The sequence below is a fragment of the Pseudophryne corroboree genome, unplaced genomic scaffold (genome assembly GCF_028390025.1).
Source record: "Pseudophryne corroboree isolate aPseCor3 unplaced genomic scaffold, aPseCor3.hap2 scaffold_279, whole genome shotgun sequence".
Classification (NCBI taxonomy): domain Eukaryota; kingdom Metazoa; phylum Chordata; class Amphibia; order Anura; family Myobatrachidae; genus Pseudophryne; species Pseudophryne corroboree.
In genome coordinates, this window is record NW_026969452.1 from 349946 (window position 1) to 364154 (window position 14209).

General features: G+C 46.6%; 8 non-coding genes and 1 pseudogene across 8 annotated transcripts; all 9 read right to left on the reverse strand.

Moving 5' to 3' along the window:
* Positions 1 to 3658: 3658 nt before the first annotated feature.
* LOC135013926 (U1 spliceosomal RNA) lies at positions 3659 to 3822 on the reverse strand. The gene has a single exon (XR_010212513.1). It is a non-coding gene; the product is annotated as a U1 spliceosomal RNA (small nuclear RNA).
* A 676-nt stretch (positions 3823 to 4498) lies between these two features.
* On the reverse strand, positions 4499 to 4640 carry LOC135014065 (U1 spliceosomal RNA; annotated as a pseudogene).
* A 152-nt stretch (positions 4641 to 4792) lies between these two features.
* LOC135013952 (U1 spliceosomal RNA) lies at positions 4793 to 4956 on the reverse strand. The gene has a single exon (XR_010212539.1). It is a non-coding gene; the product is annotated as a U1 spliceosomal RNA (small nuclear RNA).
* A 674-nt stretch (positions 4957 to 5630) lies between these two features.
* Positions 5631 to 5793, reverse strand: LOC135014151 (U1 spliceosomal RNA). The gene has a single exon (XR_010212711.1). It is a non-coding gene; the product is annotated as a U1 spliceosomal RNA (small nuclear RNA).
* A 152-nt stretch (positions 5794 to 5945) lies between these two features.
* Positions 5946 to 6109, reverse strand: LOC135014205 (U1 spliceosomal RNA). Its single transcript, XR_010212756.1, has one exon. It is a non-coding gene; the product is annotated as a U1 spliceosomal RNA (small nuclear RNA).
* A 671-nt stretch (positions 6110 to 6780) lies between these two features.
* On the reverse strand, positions 6781 to 6943 carry LOC135014049 (U1 spliceosomal RNA). Its single transcript, XR_010212628.1, has one exon. It is a non-coding gene; the product is annotated as a U1 spliceosomal RNA (small nuclear RNA).
* Positions 6944 to 7095: 152 nt separating this feature from the next.
* Positions 7096 to 7259, reverse strand: LOC135013935 (U1 spliceosomal RNA). The gene has a single exon (XR_010212522.1). It is a non-coding gene; the product is annotated as a U1 spliceosomal RNA (small nuclear RNA).
* Positions 7260 to 7930: 671 nt separating this feature from the next.
* On the reverse strand, positions 7931 to 8093 carry LOC135013991 (U1 spliceosomal RNA). Its single transcript, XR_010212576.1, has one exon. It is a non-coding gene; the product is annotated as a U1 spliceosomal RNA (small nuclear RNA).
* Positions 8094 to 8245: 152 nt separating this feature from the next.
* On the reverse strand, positions 8246 to 8409 carry LOC135013939 (U1 spliceosomal RNA). Its single transcript, XR_010212526.1, has one exon. It is a non-coding gene; the product is annotated as a U1 spliceosomal RNA (small nuclear RNA).
* Positions 8410 to 14209: the final 5800 nt, after the last annotated feature.

The window sequence follows — 14209 nt, forward strand, 5'->3', positions numbered from 1 at the left end:
AGGAGGTGGAATGCACCTGTCTCAAGCGCAGTGGAGAATGATTTCAACGTTGTGCAAGGTTCTGCAACCTTTTGAACTTGCCACACGTGAAGTCAGTTCAGACACTGCCAGCCTGAGTCAGGTCATTCCCGTCATCAGGCTTTTGCAGAAGAAGCTGGAGACATTGAAGGAGGAGCTAAGACAGAGCGATTCCGCTAGGCATGTGGGACTTGTGTATGGAGCCCTTCATTCGCTTAACCAGGATTCACGGGTGGTCAATCTGTTGAAATCAGAGCACTACATTTTGGCCACCGTGCTCGATCCTAGATTTAAAACCTACGTTGTATCTCTCTTTCCGGCAGACACAAGTCTGCAGGGGTTCAAAGACCTGCTGGTGAGAAAATTATCAAGTCAAGTGGAACTTGATCGGTCAACAGCTCCTCCTTCACATTCTCCCGCAATTGGGGGTGCGAGGAAAAGGCTCAGAATTCCGAGCCCACCCGCTGGCGGTGATGCAGGGCAGTCTGGAGCGACTGCTGATGCTGACATCTGGTCCGGACTGAAGGACCTGCCAACGATTACGGACATGTCGTCTACTGTCACTGCATATGATTCTCTCACCATTGAAAGAATGGTGGAGGATTATATGAGTGACCGCATCCAAGTAGGCACGTCAGACAGTCCGTACGTATACTGGCAGGAAAAAGAGGCAATTTGCGGCCCTTGCACAAACTGGCTTTATTCTACCTAAGTTGCCCTCCCACAAGTGTGTACTCCGAAAGAGTGTTTAGTGCCGCCGCTCACCTTGTCAGCAATCGACGTACGAGGTTACTTCCAGAAAATGTGGAGAAGATGATGTTCATTAAAATGAATTATAATCAATTGCTCCATGGAGACATTGACCAGCAGCAATTGCCTCCACAAAGTACACAGGGAGCTGACATGGTGGATTCCAGTGGGGACGAATTGATAATCTGTGAGGAGGGGGATGTACACGGTGATGAATCGGAGGATGATGATGAGGTGGACATCTTGCCTCTGTAGAGCCAGTTTGTGCAAGGAGAGATTAATTGCTTCTTTTTTGGTGGGGGTCCAAACCAACCCGTCATTTCAGTCACAGTCGTGTGGCAGACCCTGTCACTGAAATGATGGGTTGGTTAAAGTGTGCATGTCCTGTTTATACAACATAAGGGTGGGTGGGAGGGCCCAAGGACAATTCCATCTTGCACCTCTTTTTTCTTTCATTTTTCTTTGCGTCATGTGCTGTTTGGGGAGTGTTTTTTGGAAGGGCCATCCTGCGTGACACTGCAGTGCCACTCCTAGATGGGCCAGGTGTTTGTGTCGGCCACTTGGGTCGCTGAGCTTAGTCACACAGCTACCTCATTGCGCCTCTTTTTTTCTTTGCATCATGTGCTGTTTGGGGAGTGTTTTTTGGAAGGGCCATCCTGCGTGACACTGCAGTGACACTCCTAGATGGGCCAGGTGTTTGTGTCGGCCACTTGGGTCGCTGAGCTTAGTCACACAGCTACCTCATTGCGCCTCTTTTTTTCTTTGCGTCATGTGCTGTTTGGGGAGTGTTTTTTGGAAGGGCCATCCTGCGTGACACTGCAGTGCCACTCCTAGATGGGCCAGGTGTTTGTGTCGGCCACTTGGGTCGCTGAGCTTAGTCACACAGCTACCTCATTGCGCCTCTTTTTTTCTTTGCGTCATGTGCTGTTTGGGGAGTGTTTTTGGAAGGGCCATCCTGCGTGACACTGCAGTGCCACTCCTAGATGGGCCAGGTGTTTGTGTCGGCCACTTGGGTCGCTGAGCTTAGTCACACAGCTACCTCATTGCGCCTCTTTTTTTCTTTGCGTCATGTGCTGTTTGGGGAGTGTTTTTTGGAAGGGCCATCCTGCGTGACACTGCAGTGCCACTCCTAGATGGGCCAGGTGTTTGTGTCGGCCACTTGGGTCGCTGAGCTTAGTCATCCAGCGACCTCGGTGCAAATTTTAGGACTAAAAATAATATTGTGAGGTGTGAGGTGTTAAGAATAGACTGAAAATGAGTGGAAATTATGGTTATTGAGGTTAATAATACTTTGGGATCAAAATGACTCCCAAATTCTATGATTTAAGCTGTTTTTTAGGGTTTTTTGAAAAAAACACCCGAATCCAAAACACACCCGAATCCGACAAAAAAAATTCGGTGAGGTTTAGCCAAAACGCGTTCGAACCCAAAACACGGCCGCGGAACCGAACCCAAAACCAAAACACAAAACCCGAAAAATTTCCGGTGCACATCTCTAGTGGCCATGCCCTGTCACTGTGCAGGAGCCAGCACCGCTCACACACTAGTCCCCGGTGCAGCCCCCAACCCCCGAGACACCCGGAGCAACAAAATGTAGATTCAGGCCACCAGGCCACGCCCCTACCTATGAAACCATGCCTCCTTTTTACCATTGCGCTGCTTATCTGCGCGCACTGCATTACAATCTCCCTCGCCACCTCTCTGGGTGTCACCAGTGATAGTGACACCTCTGCCATGCTTGTAGCAGCTGGTCCTAAGATCTACGCCTCAAGCCCTGAGTGTTTGCCCTTGTGACTTGTTGATCATCATAGCAAAGCAGATGCTTACAGAAAACTGCAGGGGCTTAGATTGAAAATAAAAAAAATTGATGGGTATAAGGTAGAGAGGAGCGGGTTCGGTTCTCCGAGAACCGAATTCCCCATGAACTCCACGTGGTTTACACTGGTCCGAGGCAGGCTCGGTTGTTCCCGCCTGACTCGGAAAACCTGAACAAGGGAAAATGTCATCATCCCGCTGTCGGATTCTCGCGAGATTCGGATTCCATATAAAGAGCTGCGCGTTGCCGCCATTTTTACTCGTGCATTGAAGAGAGAGCGGAGAGGACGTGGCTATGTTCTCTCAGTGGAAATCTCAATATCAGTGCTCAGTATCAGTGGATACTTATTGCTGCTCAGTAATACTAGTAGTGTGTCTCTCCTGCTCAGTGTCAGTTCTCAGTAGTATCCTCATCAGTGCTCAGTATCACTGCTCATTGTCTTGTGCTGCATTGTTGTGCTCAGCATACTACAGTACATTACTAATAGTCCAGTGCTGCATCTTGCTGCTCAGTGTCAGTTCTAGTATCCTCATCAGTGCTCACTATCACTGCTCATTGCATTGTGGTGTTCTGTATACTACAGTAACATAGTAATATAGTAACATATAGTAACATAGTTTTTGAGGTTGAATAGAGGCAAATTGCCCATCGTGTTCAACCTGTTTTAAGTTGTGATGATTCTACATACTTGCTGAATAATGTTTTATGACAAGTTAGCTACTACAACTCATGTTACCCCCGGATTAACCATGTTGATATTTTAAGTATTATAACCTTGGATAGCTTTTTCATTCAGAAATGTATCCATTCCTTTTTTAAATCCAATTACAGAGTCCGCCATTACCACCTTCCCTGGCAGGGAATTCCACATCCTGATTGCCCTAACAGTGAAGATCATAGTATCTCACCTGGCAGGTAAGTAGGAGTTGGGCCAGAGCTGTGGAGGATTGCTGCTCGGGCACCCCCTGTCAAGTGAAGGAGATCCAACTGAGGCAGCACAAGGGAACTCTCGAAAGAAGAACAAGGCTAGAGGAAGATCTGAGACAAAGAAATCTGACTTTTACCAGAGCTGACCAGAGGAAAGCACAAACACAGTCCCCCACTACCACAAATAATGCAGTCGAGTTTCCCACATTTGGGGAAATCACAGGGGTCAGCATACCCAGAATGCAATGAATGAACCTCACCCTGGGAGAACAATCTTCATGACCATGGTATCGCCTATGCAAAATAAGTATGATTTGTTATAGGGCTGGGGAGGGCCGCTGCTCAGGCACATCTCTGTCAAGTATAGGAGATTCAACTGAGGCAGCACAAGGGAACTCTCATCTGGGGACAACAACTGCAGGGAGAACACATATTTTCAGATGAACATGGGAGGGCAGAAGGCTGCCTAATACTGAAGCACCCCCAAACAACAAACCAAATGCAACAACTAGTACAAGCATTCCTGGGGGAAGTTCTGCAGAAGACGGATTTGCATACGGTGATGTCATCCAAGCAGTGGGCCAAAGTTGGCTGGAACCCTCATCTGCATATGAAAAGAGAAAAGGGGTATGCAGGGCATGGCGGCCTTTTGCGGCGCTTGGATGACCCTTAGTTCGCATTAAACCCCTTCACCCTCCTACGGTGTGGGGCTCATGTTGACAATGCCCCAGCCCCTGAAGCATTCAAGCTGATTTCTTACAGCAGCTTGGCACTGTAACAGCTCCAGAGCTGCTCTGTAAGGCAAGTAAAAGGGTGTGTAGTTTGCATTGTGCATTGGAAGGCACAAAGTAAGCAGACAGGAGGAGAAGTCAGGATAGTACACAAGGGTATAAAAGGGAGGGGCTCAAGAAAAAAGAAGTGGAAACAGACAGCAAACTAGGCTGGAGAGAGACCTGAGACAAAGAGATCTGAATTATATGAGAGCCGACCAGGGGAAACACAAATTATGCAGTCAAGTTTCCCACATTTGGGGAAATCGCAGGGGCAGCACACCCAGAGTGCAATGGGTGAGCCTTGCCCTGGGAGAAGCACCTTCATGATCATAGTATCTCACCTGGCAGGTAAGTAGGAGTTGGGCTTGAGCTGGGGAGGGTCGCTGCTCGGGCACCCCCCTGTCAAGTGAAGGAGATCCAACTGAGGCAGCACAAGAGAACTCTCGAAAGAAGAACAAGGCTAGAGGAAGATCTGAAACAAAGAAATCTGACTTTTACCAGAGCTGACCAGAGGAAAACACAAACACAGTCCCCCACTACCACAAATAATGCAGTCGAGTTACCCACATTTGGGGAAATCACAGGGGTCAGCATACCCAGAATGCAATGAATGAACCTCACCCTGGGAGAATAATCTTCATGACCATGGTATCTCCTATGCAAAATAAGTATGATTTGGGATAGGGCTGGGGAGGGCCGCTGCTCAGGCACATCTCTGTCAAGTAAAGGAGATTCAACTGAGGCAGCACAAGGGAACTCTCATCTGGGGACAACAACTGCAGGGAGAACACATATTTTCAGATGAACATGGGAGGGCAGAAGGCTGCCTAATACTGAAGCACCCCCAAACAACAAACCAAATGCAACAACTAGTGCAAGCATTCCTGGGGGAAGGCCTGCCGCAGATGGATTTGCATATGGTGATGTCATCCAAGCAGTGGGTCAAAGTTGGCTTCAACCCTCGTCTGCATATGAAAAGAGAAAAGGGGCGTGCAGGGCATGGCGGCCTTTAGCGGCGCTTGGATGACCCTTAGTTTGCATTAAACACCCCCACCCTCCTTCGGTGTTGGTCTCATGTTGGCCATGCCCCAGCCCCTGAAGCATTCAAGCTGATTTCTTGCAGCAGCTTGGCACTGTAACAGCTCCAGAGCTGCTCTGTAAGGCAAGTAAAAGGGCGTGGGCCCTGCAGCACTACCTGTAGTTTGCATTGTGCATTGGTAGGCACAAAGTAAGCAGAGAGGAGGAGAAGTCAGGATAGTGCACAAGGGTATAAAAGGGAGGGGCTCAAGAAAAAAGAAGTGGAAACAGACAGCAAACTAGGCTGTAGAGAGACCCGAGACAAAGAAATCTGAATTATACGAGAGCCGACCAGGGGAAACACAAATTCTGCAGTCAAGTTTCCCACATTTGGGGAAATCGCAGGGGCAGCACACCCAGAGTGCAATGGGTGAGCCTTGCCCTGGGAGAAGCACCTTCATGATCATAGTATCTCACCAGGCAGGTAAGTAGGAGTTGGGCTAGAGCTGGGGAGGGTCGCTGCTCGGGCACATCCCTGTCAAGTGAAGTAGATCCAACTGAGGCAGCACAAGGGAACTCTCGAAAGAAGAACAAGGCTAGAGGAAGATCTGAGACAAAGAAATCTGACTTTTACCAGAGCTGACCAGAGGAAAGCACAAACACAGTCCCCCACTACAACAAATAATGCAGTCGAGTTTCCCACATTTGGGGAAATCACAGGGGTCAGCATACCCAGAATGCAATGAATGAACCTCACCCTGGGAGAACAATCTTCATGACCATGGTATCTCCTATGCAAAATAAGTATGATTTGGGATAGGGCTGGGGAGGGCCGCTGCTCAGGCACATCTCTGTCAAGTAAAGGAGATTCAACTGAGGCAGCACAAGGGAACTCTCATCTGGGGACAACAACTGCAGGGAGAACACATATTTTCAGATGAACATGGGAGGGCAGAAGGCTGCCTAATACTGAAGCACCCCCAAACAACAAACCAAATGCAACAACTAGTGCAAGCATTCCTGGGGGAAGGCCTGCAGCAGATGGATTTGCATATGGTGATGTCATCCAAGCAGTGGGTCAAAGTTGGCTTCAACCCTCGTCTGCATATGAAAAGAGAAAAGGGGCGTGCAGGGCATGGCGGCCTTTTGCGGTGCTTGGATGACCCCTAGTTCGCATTAAACACCTCCACCCTCCTTCGGTGTGGGGCTCATGTTGGCTATACCCCAGGCCCTGAAGCATACAAGCTGATTTCTTGCAGCAGCTGGGCACTGTAACAGCTCTAGAGCTGCTCTGTACGGAAAGTAAAAGGGTGTGGGCCCTGCAGCACTACCTGTAGTTTGCATTGTGCATTGGAAGGCACAAAGTAAGCAGACGGGAGAAGTCAGGATAGTGCCCAATGGCATAGAAGGGAGCAGCTCAAGAAAAGAGAAGTGGAAACAGACAGCAAACTAGGCTGGAGAGAGACCTGAGACAAAGAGATCTGAATTATACGAGAGCCGACCAGGGGAAACACAAATTATGCAGTCAAGTTTCCCACATTTGGGGAAATCGCAGGAGCAGCACACCCAGAGTGCAATGGGTGAGCCTTGCCCTGGGAGAAGCACCTTCATGATCATAGTATCTCACCTGGCAGGTAAGTAGGATTTGGGCTAGAGCTGGGGAGGGTCGCTGCACGGGTACCCCCCTGTCAAGTGAAGGAGATCCAACTGAGGCAGCACAAGGGAACTCTCGAAAGAAGAACAAGGCTAGAGGAAGATCCGAGACAAAGAAATCTGACTTTTACCAGAGCTGACCAGAGGAAAGCACAAACACAGTCCCCCACTACCACAAATAATGCAGTCGAGTTTCCCACATTTGGGGAAATCACAGGGGTCAGCATACCCAGAATGCAATGAATGAACCTCACCCTGGGAAAACAATCTTCATGACCATGGTATCGCCTATGCAAAATAAGTATGATTTGGGATAGGGCTGGGGAGGGCCGCTGCTCAGGCACATCTCTGTCAAGTAAAGGAGATTCAACTGAGGCAGCACAAGGGAACTCTCATCTGGGGACAACAACTGCAGGGAGAACACATATTTTCAGATGAACATGGGAGGGCAGAAGGCTGCCTAATACTGAAGCACCCCCAAACAACAAACCAAATGCAACAACTAGTGCAAGCATTCCTGGGGGAAGGCCTGCAGCAGATGGATTTGCATATGGTGATGTCATCCAAGCAGTGGGTCAAAGTTGGCTTCAACCCTCATCTGCATGTGAAAAGAGAAAAGGGGCGTGCAGGGCATGGCGGCCTTTTGCGGCGCTTGGATGACCCCTAGTTCGCATTAAACATCTCCACCCTCCTTCGGTGTGGGGCTCATGTTGGCTATGCCTCAGCCCCTGAATTATTCAAGCTGATTTCTTGCAGTAGCTGGGCTCTGTAACAGCTCCAGAGCTGCTCTGTACGGCAAGTAAAAGGGTGTGGGACCTGCAGCACTACCTGTAGTTTGCATTGTGCATTGGAAGGCACAAAGTAAGCAGACGGGAGAAGTAAGGATAGTGCGCAAGGGTATAGAAGGGAGCGGCTCAAGAAAAGAGAAGTGGAAACAGACAGCAAACTAGGCTGGAGAGAGACCTGAGACAAAGAGATCTGAATTATACGAGAACCGACCAGGGGAAACACAAATTATGCAGTCAAGTTTCCCACATTTGGGGAAATCGCAGGAGCAGCACACCCAGAGTGCAATGGGTGAGCCTTGCCCTGGGAGAAGCACCTTCATGATCATAGTATCTCACCTGGCAGGTAAGTAGGAGTTGGGCTAGAGCTGGGGAGGGTCGCTGCTCGGGTACCCCCCTGTCAAGTGAAGGAGATCCAACTGGGGCAGCACAAGGGAACTCTCGGAAGAAGAACAAGGCTAGAGGAAGATCTGAGACAAAGAAATCTGACTTTTACCAGAGCTGACCAGAGGAAAGCACAAACACAGTCCCCCACTACCACAAATAATGCAGTCGAGTTTCCCACATTTGGGGAAATCACAGGGGTCAGCATACCCAGAATGCAATGAATGAACCTCACCCTGGGAGAACAATCTTCATGACCATGGTATCTCCTATGCAAAATAAGTATGATTTGGGATAGGGCTGGGGAGGGCCGCTGCTCAGGCACATCTCTGTCAAGTAAAGGAGAGATGGTCTGCCAGATTACATAATGCATACCAGAGCCATAACTAGACTTTTTGGTGCCCTGTGACAGAGAATTATATGCCCCCCCCCCTCCCCATTTTTGCAATATGGACAAAAGGTGCATGCCTTGTGGGGAAGGGGCATAACAAGATTGGTCTCAGAGAAAGCACATGAGATATGAAGATATATCTAGTATACTTGACACTCAATGGTTTGTGGTATTGCCGGGGTGCCCTCCTTAAATGCATATACAGTCACACATTGCATGTTTGTGCAAATGGCATATCAGCAGTCAGCACTAACTGGTGACATGCCATTTGTACAAGTAAGCCATGTGTGACTAATATATAAACATGCTTTACTAAATAACACCTCAAACTATCATACCCAGGATTCAAACCTATAACCTGTTGAATTCTAATCAAACACCCTACCCATTGAGCTACTTGATCCTGCATCTTTTCTAACCTCCAAAAACAGATTCAGTTGCATTTTCCAGCGTGTTTTGTTTGCGCCTTTGCAAATGTCTTACATCGACAAACTTATTTAGTACTATTTTGCAAATAGGGTTACATTGTCGCAACATTGTGTTCCCTAATTGCTTGATTTTTTAAATGCAACAATTGATAAAGACACCTGATAAATGCTCTGTGGAGTCTTATTTTGTGTTTTGTGTTTAGTCTTTAGATCTGAATTTGAATGTACTTGTGAACTAACTTAATTTCCTACTTCTAAATTCATTCCTAAATTCACTACTTACATGAATCCTGTAGTTGGGCATTTTGGGACTTCGATTGTGGGCATTGTTTTGTGTCCAGACCAGCAGCAGGTGGTGTGCATTTGCTGGAAAGGCATCGAAGACCTCCGATATGCTGCATCTCCTGATGTGTGTCTCCCTCAAGTGGCTGTCAGCAAATGCCTGCTAGACACCCCATTCCAAGCTGATTGTGACATAATGGAACATGCATCATAGAACAGGCATGCTAAAACATGGGTCTTCAACCTGCGACCCTCCAGCTGCTGTGGAACTACACATCCCAGCATGCCCTGCCTCAGTTTTAGCATACCTTAATAGCAAAACTGTGGCAGGGCATGCTGGGATGTGTAGTTTCACAGCAGCTGGAGGGCCACAGGATGAAGACCCATGTGCTAGAGCCAAGCCGCAGGTACATTGAATGCTAGCAAGCTGAATATTTAAATCCTTTTTGTTCCGCAGCATTCCAATGCGGAAGATTCCATGGAACCAGAGATCCTTCCATTGAGAAGGACATGCTGCCTCGATGACTACACTGTGCAAATTAAATCACGGAGCCAGTTGGCTTGTGGGTGGCTCTGGTGACTGGGTGGTTGGGTGGGTGGTGTGTCGGAAGTGGAGCGCATGCAAATGATTGTGTATCATCCAGCTAGTGAGAGAGAAAACTCATGCAGGAGTGTGCCTGCTTGTCAGTGGGTTATGCACCTTGCCAGACGTTAAATCTACATAGAGCAGCTGGAGGGGACAAGAGCAGGTTTGCAAAATATAGATAGAAGAGCATATATGCTGGCGCATTCTCCATGATTGTGTCAGCTTATGTTTTGGTGCACTGCACTTTCCTCCACTAAGTTTTAGCCATTTTTGTTAAGCTCAAGTGTAGTTGCTTCTCGGCCTTTTGGCTGTGATCTTGTATCGTGGTTGAAGGGTCTGCTGGAGGGAGGGATTGTTTTCTTCATTGGCGAAAGACCAAAGATATTCCAGGATGGAAGGCTTGGGAACACTATCTGTTTTTCAGTTGTGGAAGAGCACAGAGGTCGGATTGGACTACATTCTATAGTAAAGGATATTTTTCTATTTATTGACCCTCCCCTTATATGTGTCTGTGTTACAATAAAGCTTCGGTTTTGTGAATCCCTCACCCTCTTACACTCCACACCCATAGCCTTATTAACTGTTGTATTATTGTATAGTTTAAATGTATAGTGCAGTTCATGATTTATAGTGTAGACTGGCCTGTGCTGTAGTTCTTGAACTGTACTATACCGTCAGCATTTGTATTGTGTTTTGGCTGTGCTGCAACACTGTATTTATGTGTGCAATGTTTATGTATGTTTTTTTTTATGTCAATAAAGACTGCTTTTTCAAGCCAATATCTGAAAACAATCAATGTTTATCTTTGATGGCAATAAAAGTGGTATGATATTTGATGCTTTTGAAATCCAATATCTGATATGTCCCCTATCTGGGAACCATATATTAAATGGCTTTTCAGAAAAGGGAGATGGGAGAAGAGCTTTCAGTACTTGTAGGACCGATGCACATAAAGAAGCAAAAAAACATACATAAACATTACACACATAAGTACCCGCGTTGCGGCACAGCCAAAACACAATAGAAATGCTGACGGTATAGTACAGTTCAAGAACTACAGCACAGGCCAGCCTACACTATAAATCATGAACTGCACTATACATTTAAACTGTACAATAATACAACAGTTAATAAGGCTATGGGTGTGGAGTGTAAGAGGGTGAGGGAATCACAAGCCCGAAGCTTTATTGAAAGACTGACACATATAAGGGGAGGATTAATAAATAGAAAGACATCCTTTACTATAGAATGTAGTCCAATCCGGTATTTCAACTCTTCCACAATTGAAAAACGGATAGTGTTCCCAAGCCTTCCATCCTGGAAAATCTTTGGTCTTTCGCCAATGAAGAAAGCAATCCCTCCCTCCAGCAGACCCTTCAACCACAATACAAGATCACAGCCAAAAGGCCGAGAAGCAACTACACTTGAGCTTAACAAAAATGGCTAAAACTTAGTGGAGGAAAGTGCAGTGCACCAAAACATAAGCTGACACAATCATGGAGAATGCGCCAGCATATATGCTCTTCTATCTATATTTTGCAAACCTGCTCTTGTCCCCTCCAGCTGCTCTATGTAGATTTAACGTCTGGCAAGGTGCATAACCCACTGACAAGCAGGCACACTCCTGCATGAGTTTTCACTCTCACTAGCTGGATGATACACAATCATTTGCATGTGCTCCACCTCCGACACACCACCCACCCAACCACCCAGTCACCAGAGCCACCCACAAACCAACTGGCTCTGTGATTTAATTTGCACAGTGTAGTCATCCAGGCAGCATGTCCTTCTCAATGGAAGGATATCTGGTTCCATGGAATCTTCCGCATTGGAATGCTGCGGAACAAAAAGGATTTAAATATTCAGCTTGCTAGCATTCAATGTACCTGCGGCTTGGCTCTAGCACATGGGTCTTCATCCTGTGGCCCTCCAGCTGCTGTGAAACTACACATCCCAGCATGCCCTGCCACAGTTTTGCTATTAAGGTATGCTAAAACTGAGGCAGGGCATGCTGGGATGTGTAGTTCCACAGCAGCTGGAGGGTCGCAGGTTGAAGACCCATGTTTTAGCATGCCTGTTCTATGATGCATGTTCCGTGATGTCACAATCAGCTTGGAATGGGGTGTCTAGCAGGCATTTGCTGACAGCCACTTGAGGGAGACACACATCAGGAGATGCAGCATATCGGAGGTCTTCGATGCCTTTCCAGCAAATGCACACCACCTGCTGCTGGTCTGGACACAAAACAATGCCCACAATCGAAGTCCCAAAATGCCCAACTACAGGATTCATGTAAGTAGTGAATTTAGGAATGAATTTAGAAGTAGGAAATTAAGTTAGTTCACAAGTACATTCAAATTCAGATCTAAAGTCTAGGTAGGCCTCACGTCCTGGCAGCCGCCAGCATTTAAAAATGCCTTGATTAGAGGTACGGAATTAAATGTAGATAAGAAGTAGACACAAAATAAGACTCCGCAGAGCAGTTATCAGGTGTTTTTATCAATTGTTGCATTTAAAAAATCAAGCAATTAGGGAACACAATGTTGCAACAATGTAACCCTATTTGCAAAATAGTACTAAATAAGTTTGTCGATGTAAGACATTTGCAAAGGCGCATCCAAAACATGCTGGAAAATGCAACTGAATCTGTTTTTGGAGGCTAGAATAGGAAATGTGCATCGGTCCTACAAGTACTGAAAGCTCTTCTCCCATCTCCCTTTTCTGAAAAGCCATTTAATATATGGTTCCCAGATAGGGGACATATCAGATATTGCCTTTCAAAAGCAGCAAATATCATACCACTTCTATTGCCATCAAAGATAAACATTGATTGTTTTCAGATATTGGATTGAAAAAGCAGTCTTTATTGACATAAAGAAGCAAAAAAACATACATAAACATTACACACATAAGTACTGTGTTGCAGCACAGCCAAAACACAATACAAATGCTGTCGGTATAGTACAGTTCAAGAACTACAGCACAGGCCAGCCTACACTATAAATCATGAACTGCACTATACATTTAAACAATACAATAGTTAATAAGGCTATGGGTGTGGAGTGTAAGAGGGTGACGGAATCACAAGCCCAAAGCTTTATTGAAAGACAGACACATATAAAGGGAGGATTAATAAATACAAAGATACCCTTTACTATAGAATGTAGTCCAATCCGGTCTTTCAACTCTTCCACAACTGAAAAACGGATAGTGTTCCCAAGCCTTCCATCCTGGAATATCTTCAGTCTCTCGCCAATGAAGAAAACAATCCCTCCAGCAGACTCTTCAACCACGATACAATATCACAGCCAAAAGAGCGAGAAGCAACTACACTTGCGTTTAAACAAAATGGCTAAAACTTAGTGGAGGAAAGTGCAGTGCACCAAAACATAAGCTGACACAATCATGGAGAATGCGCCAGCATATATGCTCTTCTGTCTATATTTTCCAAACCTGCTCTTGTCCCCTCCAGTTGCTCCATGTAGATTTGACGTCTGGCAAGGTGCATAACTCACTGACAAGCAGGCACACTCCTGCATGAGTTTTCTCTCTCACTAGCTGGATGATACACATTCATTTGCATGTGCTCCACCTCCGACACACCGCCCACCCAACCACCCAGTCACCAGAGCCACCCACAAGCCAACTGGCTCCGTGATTTAATTTGCACAGTGCAGTCATCCAGGCAGCATGTCCTTCTCAATGGAATAATCTCTGGTTCCATGGAATCTTCCGCATTGGAATGCTGCGGAACGAAAAGGATTTAAACATTCAGCTTGCTAGCATTCAATGTACCTGCGGTTTGGTTCTAGCACATGGGTCTTCATCCTGTGGCCCTCCAGCTGCTGTGAAACTACACATCCCAGCATGCCCTGCCACAGTTTTGCTATTAAGGTATGCTAAAACTGAGGCAGGGCATGCTGGGATATGTAGTTCTACAGCAGCTGGAGGGTCGCAGGTTGAAGACCCATGTTCTAGCATGCCTGTTCTATGATGCATGTTCCGTGATGTCACAATCAGCTTGGAATGGGGTGTCTAGCATGCATTTGCTGACAGCCACTTGAGGCAGATACACATCAGGAGATGCAGCATATCGGAGGTCTTCGATGCCTTTCCAGCAAATGCACACCACCAGCTGCTGGTCTGGACACAAAACAATGCCCACAATTGAAGGCTCAAAATGCCCAACTACAGGATTAATGTAAGTAGTGAATTTAGGAATGAATTTAGAAGTAGGAAATTAAGTTAGTTCACAAGTACATTCAAATTCAGATCTAAAGACTAGGTAGGCCTCACGTCCTGGCAGCGCCCAGCATTTAAAAATGCCTTGATTATAGGTAGGGAATTAAATGTAGATAAGAAGTAGACACAAAAGAAGACTCCACAGAGCAATTATCAG